Below are 12,768 nucleotides of genomic sequence, written 5' to 3'. Positions count from 1 at the left end.
TTAATGAGCACCTACTATGCCTCTAACTTAAAGGCTGGCAGGAGGGATGAGAGAAACCAAAGATTGAGAGGACCTGTCCTCACAGAGCAAACAGTTTGGGATGAGTCACCATTAATATGAACAAAATGGAGAAAACTACAAGACACAATGACAAGAACCGACATCAAAAGAACATGTCCAAACATGTCCATGGGCCAACTTCACACCCCATCTCAAGATGGTCACTAGATCCTATAACACTGATATTAGTTCATGGTGGAAAATTGAGGCCTGGAAAGGTTAAACAAGGGACTGGCCAGAACCACAGCCCCCCAAAGTCCACGTTTTTTTCCTTTTCATGAAGCTGCCTCCCCAGGAAATGGTTAGTGACAGGGCCAAGGGCTCATCATGTATGCCTTGGGCGAAACAAAGGAGTGAGGCACATGGCTGCGGCCACCGCTTCCTGCGGCCTTACCAAGCGCCCAGCATCGTACCCAGCTTTGTACGCGTTTTCTCACCAGGTCGACCCTCATGCCAACAGGTCAGGCGGTCGCTGTTACCCTCGCTTTCCTGAAGCTCAGACAGGCTAAGTACCCAGCTCAGGATCAGTTGATAAGAAGCCAAACGGTTGCTGAAGCCCAGGCTGCCTGACCCCAAAGCCCATGCCCCGTGTTCTACGAGCTGCTGTCTTTCATGAAGTGCCAAACAGAAGGGCCGAGTGTGTACCAGTGTGATCCACGTCCCCGGACAGGCCAGAGGAGGGGAAGGGGAGCAGAAGACGGGCGGCTCAACCCAAAGACCCACTCAGGACTCCCATCCGAGGCCCTACCCACGAAGCCAGCTGTCCCAAAACCCCCACATGAATCCCACGTGATTCCCTGGATGTGCTCAGCATGACGGCTAAGAGCTCCTGGTATTCCCTGTTGACACGGCACGTAGGGAGGTGCCTTACACAAAGCAGGGGCTCAGTAAGTGTTCAGTATCGCCTTCTACTGAAATCCCAACCCACCAATCATTCCTACTCCGTTATGCAGACTTCGAGGGGTGACCACGGACCAGCTATCTCACTTCTCTGTGCCTCATGCCCACATCATACAGGGATAGAATGAGAGTAAAATGAGTGTCATAAGGGTACTACATCCTGGGAGAATTGTGAGCTTAGAGAATAGTTACAAAGCTAGCACACAGAGTTTCCACATACCCCTTACCCGGGGTCCCCTAAAGTTATCTCGCACTCCAGGGGTTCATCTGCCAAAACTAAGAAATTCCAAATCTGGAGCACCATGAGTTAACTCCAGACTTCATTTGGATGTCACCGGTTTTTCCCCTTTTTCTATTCCAGGATCTAATCCCACATTTGCATTTAGGTTAACAATATATCTAACATTTATTGGGTAAGCCCATATATATCAACTCATTTCATGGCTGCAATCACCCTATGCAACGGGTACTATTATTATTCTCCTTCCCCTTAGATAATGAAATTGAACCTTCAGAGGTTAAGTAACTTGCTCAACATTACACAGCTAGTAAGACCAGACGTCAGGCCAGCTGCGTCTGACTATAGAGTCTTTCCCCCAACAACCAACCAATATGGTCTCTCGGGAATTTAAATTACCAAGAAAGCCTTGGCAAAAGAAATCTAAACTGCAGTTTTTCACAATAACTTGTCCTCCAAGATCGCCTGGATCTTCCCACAAAAATAAATGAACGGAGCACCTCCCGGGACTGGCCCTAAGCACACCACAGAGAACAGGCCCAGAGAGCGAGCAGTCTGGCTCGGCAGAGACACAAGTCAAAGGGCAGGACAGAGGGGGAAGTGAAGGGTAGGCACGAGGTGCTAAGAGACACAGGAGGGGCACCTCACCCAGGAGGTAATGGGGACTCTTGAAAGCTCCCTAGAGGAAGAGACATGTAAACTACGGCTTGAAGGTTGAGTTGGGACCAGCCAGGCAGCATGGCAGAGGCCTGAGTACCGAGAAGACATTCTAAGCAACAAGAACAGCGTGGGCAAAGCCAGGAATCAGGAAAGATCCTGGCATGTTGTGGCTGATTACAGAGTCCAAGGAAAGGAGAGGAGAACTAATAGCAGTGGGAGAAGCAAGGCCAGACTCTGGAAGGCCTTGTACATCCCTTGTGCTACTCCAGGTCATGATAGGCTATGCGACAATGACAGACAACGCCAAGGCCTCATTGGCTTAGCACAACAAACACCTATTCCTCACTCAGATAAAGTCTGATGCAGGTAGGTCAGCTGTCCTCCATCCTGTAACTACAGCTTCTAGAACGTGGGCCTGGGAGGCCCCTGCAGAAGAAAGGAGACGTATACCAGCCCACAGCTCTTAACTTCCTGGGCCTGGAAATGACACGTCACTTCCCCTCATATGTCACATGGCCCCAACCTTCATGGCAAGCAATTGTAGCCTATGTGCCAGGAAGACATGCAGCCACGGTAAACTACGTTCTGTGTCAACCCCACCACGCTCAGGAATTTGAAAGTTCCCCTGTGGCCCTGAGGTGCACTCGAAGTTTTAAGCACGAGAACCCTGTGGTCTAATTTGCATGTCAGGGAGCTCGGTCTGGCTGTAAGGTGAAGAAGCAAGCAGAGGGAGGGATGACAGGAAGCAAGGAGGCCAGCATAATTACTGTATCTGGAGCAAGCCATAAGGGTGACAGAGCAGGGACCGAGGCAGGGAACAGAGAAGTGGATGAACGTAAGAGTTTTGTCAGAGAGAGAGTTGACAGAATTCCCCGAGTGACTGCTCATGGGAGGTGAGAGGAAGAGTGAGTGGAAGATTATTAGAAAGAGGAAGGAATTAGGGAAGGAGCCCAAATTTCTGACGTGGACAGCCAGGTGGCCAGGGGCCCCAGGCACAGAGGCAGGGAGAACCGCGTGACATACTGGGTTTTGTAACCGGCCAAGCAATAGAATGGGGGGTGGAGGGGGGGCAGGGGCCTGTGTGTACAGGGGAAGCATGGAAAATTAAATCCTTATTCTCTCTGCAATGGGAAGTCAATAGACAAGGCCTAAAACTAAAAAAATCAAATAGGACCAACATAACCATATTCTTTAGTGATATCAAAACAAAACAAAACAAAAATCAGACAAAAGAGTTTCAAGTGTCTGCCTCCAGGGAGGAAAAAAACCCAGGGAAAATGGACGGAAGCTGCCATTTTCTGCAACAAATTTTGTAGAAATAGTACTCTTTAAATAAACTATATGCCTGTATATTTGACAAAAATGACTGCTTCTTTCAAAAGAAAAGACTGACTGGTGCAGGGTGTTGCTACCTTCCAGGGGTGTCTTTGACCCCTTTATACAGAGGGGTGTCCACCAGGATTTCGAAGTGCCCCATGCTGGGGAGGGAGCTGTGCCTCATCCCTGCCATATGTCTTCATTCACGCTGTGCCCCTGAACTTGATTCCCAGAAGAATCAGAGGGGGCTTTCTAAGGAAGGCCATGGTTGGCCTAGCTCTTGAAAAGTCATAGAATTTCCCAAAGGAAGGAGCGCTTCAGATGGGTGGTGAGGGTGAAAGCCTGGAGGTGTGACAGAGAGAGATCCACTCTGGAATGATCATCGCTCTGTTTGGTGACCCAGAAGACAAATGCAGGGACCCTGGGATGGAGACAGAAGCTCAATCGGGCAGCTGAGGGAACTGTTCGGTGCAGGGTATTCACACAATGAGGTCCATGGGCCATCTGCATTAGGGTCCTAAGGATCACTCAGCACTTCTCTAGCCTCAGGAGGGGGATCAATCTGCATCACACTGTCTTCTCCCCGTGAATCCTGCACACACTAAAATTTGAGAGTCACTGGTCACGCACGAGGAGATAAGGTCCTAAAATAAAGTAGTGACGGTATGAATGGAAAGGAGGAAAAGGTCATCAGATCAGGGGCCATGTAGACAGCAAGGGCCTCTTGGATCCAGAGCTGGCCCCACCAACACTCAGGGTAAGTGGCCCTATTGTCTGCAACACCCAACACTTCCTGCCCACCGTTCCCATCATTGCTGCCTCGTAAAGGAACCTCCATTTCATGCAACATGGGGTGAAAAGTACTGAACTTTTCCACTAAAAGTGGAAAAGGCTCAGCTTTTCCACTATGTGTGTGATTTTAAGAAGTCATTTCATGGGTTGGATCTCAGTTTCCCCAGCCATAACATGGGGTAGTTAGACTAGATTACCAAAGGCTACCTCAAATCTAACCTCCTGAAACAACTGCAGATGACATCCAGAATCTAAGAGAACTCCTAGAAATCCAACAAACAAACAAAAAACCAAGAAAGAACCCCAAGAGAAAAATTGGCCAAGAATATGAACAGGCAACTTATAAAAGAAGAAACTCCCCAAAAATGAACAAGCCTATAAAGAGGTGGTCATGCTCATTGTAATCAGAGAAATGCACATGAAAACAATAGGTGTCACTTTATACTTAATATTAGATTGGCAAAAAAAATGGAAAGCTGGGTCGCGTCTCACTTGGCAGGGATGTGGGGCCTTGGGGACCCTGGTGTGCTGCCGAAGGAGCGTACACGGGCACAGCCAGCCCAGAGAGCAGCCTGGAACCACTTACGTCAAATTAGGTGTGTGCCTCCCAATGACCTAGCAAGTCTGCTCAGGCCCACGTGTGTCTCCCACAGAAACCATCACATAGGTCCATAATGGAACCCACATGAGGACACCCAGTGCAGCACGCTAGATGAATGAGCAGGTAAAATTTATAGAATGCTACAGAATAGTTACAAGCAACTGACTAGATGTGCATATGGCAACATGGATGGATCTTAAAAGCAATGCTGAGTGAAAAAAAAAGGGGGGGGGAACCCTCTATAATACTCAAAACCCTGAGAGCACACAAATCCTTACAGTGTCCCACAAGGCCCTAGATGCTCTCCCTCCCAACCCCCACTCCCTTTACCTCCCTGACATCTTCTTCCAGCCCCATCCCCAGTGCTCACTCTGGCCCAGCCTCACCAGCTGCCCCGCTGTCGTTAATGCACACAGGGCAGTGATGCTGCCACAGGACCTTTGGATTGGCTGTTCCTTCTGCCTGGAATGACAAGTCCTCAAAATCCCCCTCCCCTCCCTACACACACACACACACACACACACACACACACACACACTCGGTCCCCTTACCCTGCTCTATGTCTCCCTTAGATAATGATCAAGTGTAATAAGTGAAAAGTAGTAAGTACTGTCTCCCTAATCCCACCTTCACCACGAGAATGTGAACACCATTTTTTGCCTGTTTGGCTCACAGATGCCTCCTAAGGCCTAGAACAGAGCCTTAAAAGAGGCACTTAAGAAATTTTTGTTGACGATTTGAATGATTACAGCACCATACCACTTATGCACGTGTCAAATGCACTTTTAAACACAGTCCATGGGTGTCATCCACTGAACGGTGAGTTAGCATGAGGGTAAACAGCATTACGTTTAAAAAGGGACAGGCACTAAGGAGGGCCTGAGTACTGGGTGTTATACGCAACTGAAGAATCACTGAACAGGGACACTTGGGTGGCTCAGCTGGTTGGGCGTTTGCCTTCCGCCCAGGTCATGATCCCAGGGTTCTGGAATCGAGTCCCACATCGGGCTCCTTGCTGAGTGGGGAGCCTGCTTCTCCCTCGGCCTGCCGCTACCCCTGCTTGTGCTCTCTCTCTCTCTGACAAATAAATAAATAAAATCTTTATTAAAAAAAAAAGAATCATTGAACATTATATCAAAAACTAATGATGTACTATACCTTGGCTAGTTGAATTTAAATAGTAAATAAACAAATATACAAATAAATAAATAAGGGAGGGGCCTAGCATGGGAAAACGATGAGAAGATGCCATTTGTTGAGGAGTATGTGTCATCTAAGCTTGTGTACCTGAGATGAACACAGGGAGGTGACAGGAAAGCAGTGTCTGGTCCCCCTCCCCTCTGCCCATCAGCACATCTGTTGGGAGCGCCCCTCCCTGCCTGAAGAAGCAAGCAAAGCCCCGGCTCTGGGAAGGACCCTCTGCTCCGTCTACACAGCAGCCCTCTGTCAGATTTCAAGGTGGCAACGGAGCTGAGGATACTTCACAAGTGACAATGCATACAACTCTCCCAGCTGGTCAGTTTCCTCAGAAGCAGGCCCTGCCGCGAGGAGGAGGGGACTGGGATCCACCCCGAACAGTACCTTATACTGCAGAAGGACTTGCAACTCACAAAGCTTTTCCACAGCCTTCAAAGATGTTACTCACTGGCCCATTGTATGGACACAAAAACTAAGATTTAAAAAGCTTAGCAGTTGCCCTGTTTCATCTGCCTAGTACCAGCAGCAGGTCTTTTTGATGCCATGTTTTGTGTGTTCCCTACCAATTTAGTCTGCTTCTCTGCACAAAGAAGACGTCCATGTTAGGGAAATTGACCAAATTAATTCTCCCAGACTTGATTTTGCATGATTCTGCCGTCAGCTCTTTCCTGTTACTAACTGCTCTTTGTCTGTACGATTCAAATTCAAAACCTGTGGACTTGACACAGGCTGTCTAAAAGCTAATGTTAGAAAATAAGGGCAAACAAATCATCTATTACTATTAAGACTTTAAAAGGATTATCTGTTCTTTGCAAGCAGACAGACGGTGGAGACAGCATGCTGGCAATCTGCTCCAGCAACTACAGTCCTGATCTTGCTGAGGGGTGAGGCGGGACCCAGTGGGAAAGTGGGGCGATCTGAAGGCAATGCTGGGTGTTTGACAAAGAGCACATTAGGAAAGGGTGCAGGCTAACTGGTTTCTTAGCAGACCAATTGTTTAGGCCAAGAGATTAACACTTAAGAACAATAGTCTGGTATATGACTTGGGGTCGACTAGGCTGCCAGTCCCTGTACTCACCGAGGCGACTGTGGACTCATTCCCAATAAGCACACTGGATCAGAACAGGCCTGATCCTTTGATCTGGTCTCCCTCAGATGCAGTCCATGCCTTCTAGTTCTTCTTCACCTCGCTGACCTTGGCCCAGTGCGGGCTCCGCACAGTGGGAGCTCTGTAAACCTCTCTGATCTGCAGCCTCACTGAAGCTCATACAGGAAGCACTTTATAGGGAAACCCTGACACCTTACAAGTCTGCTACTAGGAAGCCTCTTTGGGATTATCAGTTTCCAGTGAAAACCCACTCGGGCTGCTCTCGTCTCAACGCCTTACCCCCACCCAACAAACACCAAATAACAAGAAATCACCATAATGATCAGTGTTATCTACACAGGAGCTGCACGGACCCTGAGCACATCACAATCTGTCTTTCTCATTTCCCCTCCAGTTAAAATCGGGATTGAACTCAGTGTGTAGTCCTAAACTTTAAAGAATACCTAATACAATCCCTGGCACAAAGTAAGCCTTTGAAAAACGGTAACTTCGGGGAAAGGATGAGCCCTTTTAGCAGCCCCTGTAAGGGAAACCTTCCCCTTCAGATGGGACTCAGACGACTAATGTTACCGGACACCTACCAGCTGCTTGACCTTACACAAGTCATTCACCCCTTGAGGCTTCAATTTTGTCATTCATAAAAATAAAGGCCATGGACAAAAGCCATCCCTTCCACCTCCAAATTTTGACGTTTATGATTATGCATTTTAGAGCAAAAGAGCTCTACGAGCAGTGAATTTTGATTTCTCTAGCCCTTATGAAGGGCTTTTGCACCGTTTTATTTAAGCTCAAAAGGAAAAAAAAATTGTTTGGAGAATGAGACAGAACTCTGCCCTCAGGCCTTGAAACACGGGTGGAGAGTCACCTAAGCAAACAAGAACATTACAAGATACATCCTACGCACATAAAGATACATGAACTGTAGCTCCTAGAAGAGAAAACAAATCTCTCGGCCTAGAGATGCCAGGGGGTGCTTCAGCAAGGAGGAAACACCAGAGCTGGGATTTTAAGGATGCAGGTCAAGGTAAGAACATGTCAAACAGAGGAAAACATGTGCAAAGTCCCCAAGAGAGGTAAGGGCATGACACACGGAAGGATGTGCAAGGGGAGAACACTGTAGCTACAGTATAGAGAGGAGAAGTGTGTTGCAAAATAAAATGCGGGAGACAGAAAAAAGCCAGATCGTGCAGGATCCTGAGAGCTATGGAAATAGTTCTTATATTTATCCTAAAAATTATGGAAAGTCATTGAAGAGCTTTAAGCCAAAGGGAGATATGATCAGGTGTGAATCTTTTAAAAAATGACTCTGGTAGGGGTGCCTGGGCAGCTCAGTCGGGTTAAGCATCCGACTCTTGGTTTCAGCTCAGGTCAGGATCTCAGGGTCATGAGATCGAGTCCCAGGCAGGGCTCCATGCTGGGCATGGAGGCTGGTTAAGATCCTCTCTCTCCCTCTCCCTCTGCCCCTCCCCTCTCCCCCAGCCTCACACACTCTCTCTCTCAAAAAAAAAAAAAAAAAGACTCTGGCTACAGCTATGCAGAAAACAAATTAGAAGGGGAACACTAGGATATAGGGGGACAGCTGGGGGAGAGAGTCCAGGCGAAGGAGGATCATGGTTTGGTGGTGGCGGCAGTGGGGATGGAGAGAAGTGGCAGATCAGAGAGGCCCTGAAGAGGTAAAGGCAAGAGAACTTGCAAAGGACTGGATAAGAGAGGGCGGGAGGAAAGGAGGTGGCAAGGATGAATTCTAGGTCTTTATGTACACAGCTGGCTGGATGGTCTGGTCCTAGAGGGATACTTAGAGCGACCAGAGCTGGGTTTCATTATATTGAGATTTATATGGCACCAGAGTAGAGATGCCAGGCGGTAGCGGGCGCTATGAGCGTGCTGCTCCAGGCACCAGAGTTGTGAACGTTGAGATGGGTTCTTCCGCGTGTAGTCAGCTAAAGCCACAGTTATGCATGAGATCACCTGGAGAAAAGAGTATACAAGGAGAAGAGAAGCCTAAGCAAGCCAACATGCAAATGACTATTAAAAAAAAAAAAAAGGATGAATCAGCAAGTGACTGAGAAGAATAAGAAGGAAGAAAAACAGGAAAATCTCTTCTCAGACTCTGACAAATTGTCTTTCATCAGCTCTGCTTTTAAAAAGAAAACCTGAAAAAGCAAATTGCCACAGCCAAAGGGAATGATTAAAAATAAAGAAACTCAACTAGTCCATGTATATAATGATTATTTCTTGGCTTACCAAGGACTGCCTCTATCAAAATTCTTCCTTGTTAAGGTAGATTGTTTATTCATTCATAGAGCCCACAGCGCGCTTCCCTTTAGGTAGACTGCCCTTCCCCACCAACTGACTTTGGGCTTGGCCGTATAATAACGGATGTGGGCAGATGTGATATGTGCCGTGTCCAAGCAGAAACTTAAAATATGCTTAATAGATTGGCTCATGCTCTCTTGAGTTTCTGTCCTCCACTGTGAGAACAGCGTGTCTCTTCAATTGGGATCCTGAAATGAGAGGGTACAAAGAGCAGAACCCAACCCAGAGAAGCCCAGCAAAGGCACGGTTAATTCAGCCCTCTGATACCACGAGCTAGAAATAATGTATGTGATTTTTAACCACCGAGCTTTGGGGGCTATTTGTAAGTGCAGCAAAAGATGACTAAGCCACTTGTCCAGAGTGAGAATTCTTGAAAACTAAATTAATTATTTTTAACTCCAGTAGAAAGAAGCAAAGGTACTGTGTCTAGGACATATTACACACCTGGTGCTAATTAGCAATTTACAGACACTGTCGTTTTAATCCTCACGACAATTATTTGCATGATTTTACATGAACAAACTGAGGCTCAGATAAGCTAAGTACATTCCCCACGATTACAAAGCTAGCAAAGAGTGGAAATGGAACAAAAAATTCATCTGATTCCAAAAGCGGATACACTCTCCATATTGTCATATGAAAGAGTTTGCTAGAAATCAGACCCCGATCTCCTGCATGGGAAGCAAGGGAAAAGAGGGGGAGCCACCACTGCAGGCTCAGCTCTACTCACATCTGTGGGTAGCTGTGCTGTTGTTGAGCAAGACCAGGGGAAGGACGCAGCAGGAGGACCTCGGCAGCCCTGGATCTGAAATCTCACGTTGCCACGAGCTCCACCTCTCTCTCATCAATGCTACTGCAGCTTGGAACATGGAGGTTGTAAGGTGCAACTCAGGGATCACACTAAAAATTGGGAACAAAGGTTGCCTTTCATCTCAGTCTCTACAGCCATGTAACCCAGGGTGATTTTCCTTTTAAAAGCTCACTATGATCAACCCCCATGAATTCAGCTTGGTTTTCCCATCTAATCCTTGGTGATGGAAACCACATCTGCCTTCCTGAATCTTGAGACAAAATTAAACCTTTAACATGTTAAATACAAAAGATACAAGATCTATCAATCACTTAAGAGCATCCATTTGTCCCTTGAGGAGTTTTATGCTCTGCCCAGAATTTATCGTTACCTTGTCGATCAGTGAAGGTGGTGACGTGTAATGGAAAAGCAGAGGCTTTGAAGTTAGACAAGTCTGGCTTTAAATCCTGCTCTGCCTCTTAACTAGCTTGTGACATTGGAATCTTGACTTTATCTCCCCAAACATCAGTTTCCTTGGTGTAAAATGTAGATGAGAAAAGCTAATTCAGTGAGTTGTCTGGAGAGCAAATGAGATGGACTATTAACCTCTCCACTGTGGATCCCTGGCCTCTGCCTTGAGCTGCAAAGAAACTCAGCGGCCAGGATGAGAGCCCTAAGAGCAGCATCTTCCATCAGTGCTTCTTATCCCCCGTGATGGCACACACAACACTGTATCATCACCACCATCATCATCACCACCATCACCATCATCATCACCATTATCACCATCATCATCATCATCACAGGCACCAACAGTGTCTGACACCAGTGAACACCCACTACAACATTTTTCTAAGCTCTTCCATGCATTACCTCTAACCCCACAAACTTGAAGCAAAATAAATTACATTATACTCATTTTAGAGATCAGCAAACTGAAAGGTGAAGTGGCTTGCCAAAATTAGAGCTGGTCCTCCTCGTGCCTGGTCTAGTGACTTTCCCACTCACGGCACCACCTCCCGCTCCTGGGTGCTAACCTGTGTGTCTCTCTCCATGGTTTCAGTGAGAACTCTGAGAAAAAAGAAAAAAGAAAAAAAAAAAAAGAAAACAACAACAACAAAACACGTTTTCCTATCAGGACCACACAAACTCTCAAAAAAAAAAAAGTATTGATTGAAAGGCATGTACACCAAAAACTACAAATCGTTGCTGAGAGAAATTAAAGGAGTCTAAATAAGTGGAGAAACATTCTGTATTCATGAATTGGAAAGCTCTATATTGTTGAGGTGGTCATTGACATCCAAATTGATCAATAAGTTCAACAACACAAAAAAATCCCAGCAGGCTTTTTGCAGACATTGACAAGCTGATCCTCATATTTGCATAGAAATGCAAAGAACCTAGAGCAGCCAAAACAATTTGGAACACAGTCGGAGGACTTAACTTCCTTAATTGCAAAACTCATCATAAAGCTACAGTAATCAAGACAGTGTGGTACTGACCATAAAGATAAACATATACATCAATGCATAGAATTGAGAGTCGAGAAATAATCCCTTATATTTATGGTCAATTGATTTTCAACAAATGTACCACGGGAATTCAAAGGGGAAAGGATAAGCTTTTTAAAATACAATGTTGGAACAACTGGATATCCACATGCAAAAAAAATTAATTTATATCCCTAGTCACGCCATACCTAAAAATTAACTCAAAATTAACTAAAGCCTAGATGTAAGAGCTCAAACTATAAAAGAATTAGGAGAAAATCTAAGATGTCTAAAATCTAGAGGAAAATCTTTGTGACCTTCAATAGATACGTCACCAAAAGCATGATTCAAAAAAGAAAAAATTGACAAAGTGGACTTAAAACCACATCACACTCCCTGGAATCAAAAAGACAGATAGTAACAAATGTTGGTGAGGATGGGGGGAAACTAGAACCTTCGTAAATTTCTGATGGAAATGTACAATGGTGCAGCCACTTTGGAAAACAATTTGGCAGTTTCTTAAAAAGCTAAACATAAGGGGCGCCTGGGTGGCTCAGTCCGTTAAGCATCTGCCTTGGGCTCAGGTCATGATCCCAGGGTTCTGGGATGGAGCCCCATGTTGGGGCTTTCTGCTCAGCAGGGAGCCTGGTTTTCCCTCTCCCCTTCCGCCTGCCACTCCCCCTGCTTGTGCTCTCTAGCTCTCTGTCAAATGAATAAATAAAATCTTTAAAAAAAAAAAAAAGCTAAACATAAATTTACCGTACAACCCAAGAAGTCCACTCCAAGCTCTTTCCTCAAGAGTAATGACAACATATGTCCACACAAAAGCTTGTACATGAGTGCTCATAGCAGCATTGTTTCTAACAGCCCAAAAGTAGAACCGATCCAAATGTCAGTCAACTGACATACGGATAAATAAAATGTAGCATATCCACACAAGGTAACACCATTTAGCAATAAAAAGGAACAAAATACCCACGTGGGCTGCAAGTTGGATGAACCTCAGAAATGTTAAGTGAAAAAAAGCAAGACACAAAAGAGCAGAGGTTGTATGGCTCCGTTCACATGAAATGTCCAGAGAAGGCAAAACTATAGAGAACTCAGCTTTGCGGTTGCCTGGATCCTAGCGGGAACAGGAACGGACTGCGAACAGGAACTCAGGATCTTTCCGGGGTGATGGACATATTCTAAAACTGGATCGTGATAATGCTCGCACAGCCCTGAAAATTTACTAAAACTCATTAGATTGTACACTTAAAGTTTATGGTAAATAAATTATACCTCAAAAAATTCTATTTT

At 45.9% G+C, this 12,768-nt stretch overlaps 1 long non-coding RNA gene across 2 annotated transcripts in view; it reads right to left on the bottom strand.

Annotated features, from left to right (window-relative positions):
• The window catches only part of LOC105235015, a 138,344-nt gene that overhangs the window by 105,517 nt on the left and 20,059 nt on the right, over positions 1-12,768 (bottom strand). Inside the window, exons 3-4 of one of the 2 annotated variants that reach the window (XR_004627394.1) lie at positions 12,449-12,689; positions 9,920-11,050 (exon numbers count right to left, since the gene is read on the bottom strand). This is a non-coding gene — a long non-coding RNA (uncharacterized LOC105235015). The remainder of the gene's footprint in view (positions 1-9,919; positions 11,051-12,448; positions 12,690-12,768) is intronic. The other variant, XR_853470.3, reaches the window with a different exon arrangement.

The sequence above is a fragment of the Ailuropoda melanoleuca genome, chromosome 8, assembly GCF_002007445.2.
Source record: "Ailuropoda melanoleuca isolate Jingjing chromosome 8, ASM200744v2, whole genome shotgun sequence".
Classification (NCBI taxonomy): Eukaryota; Metazoa; Chordata; class Mammalia; order Carnivora; family Ursidae; genus Ailuropoda; species Ailuropoda melanoleuca.
Note: the sequence above shows the minus strand (reverse complement) of the source record. Positions and strands in the feature narration are given on the sequence as shown.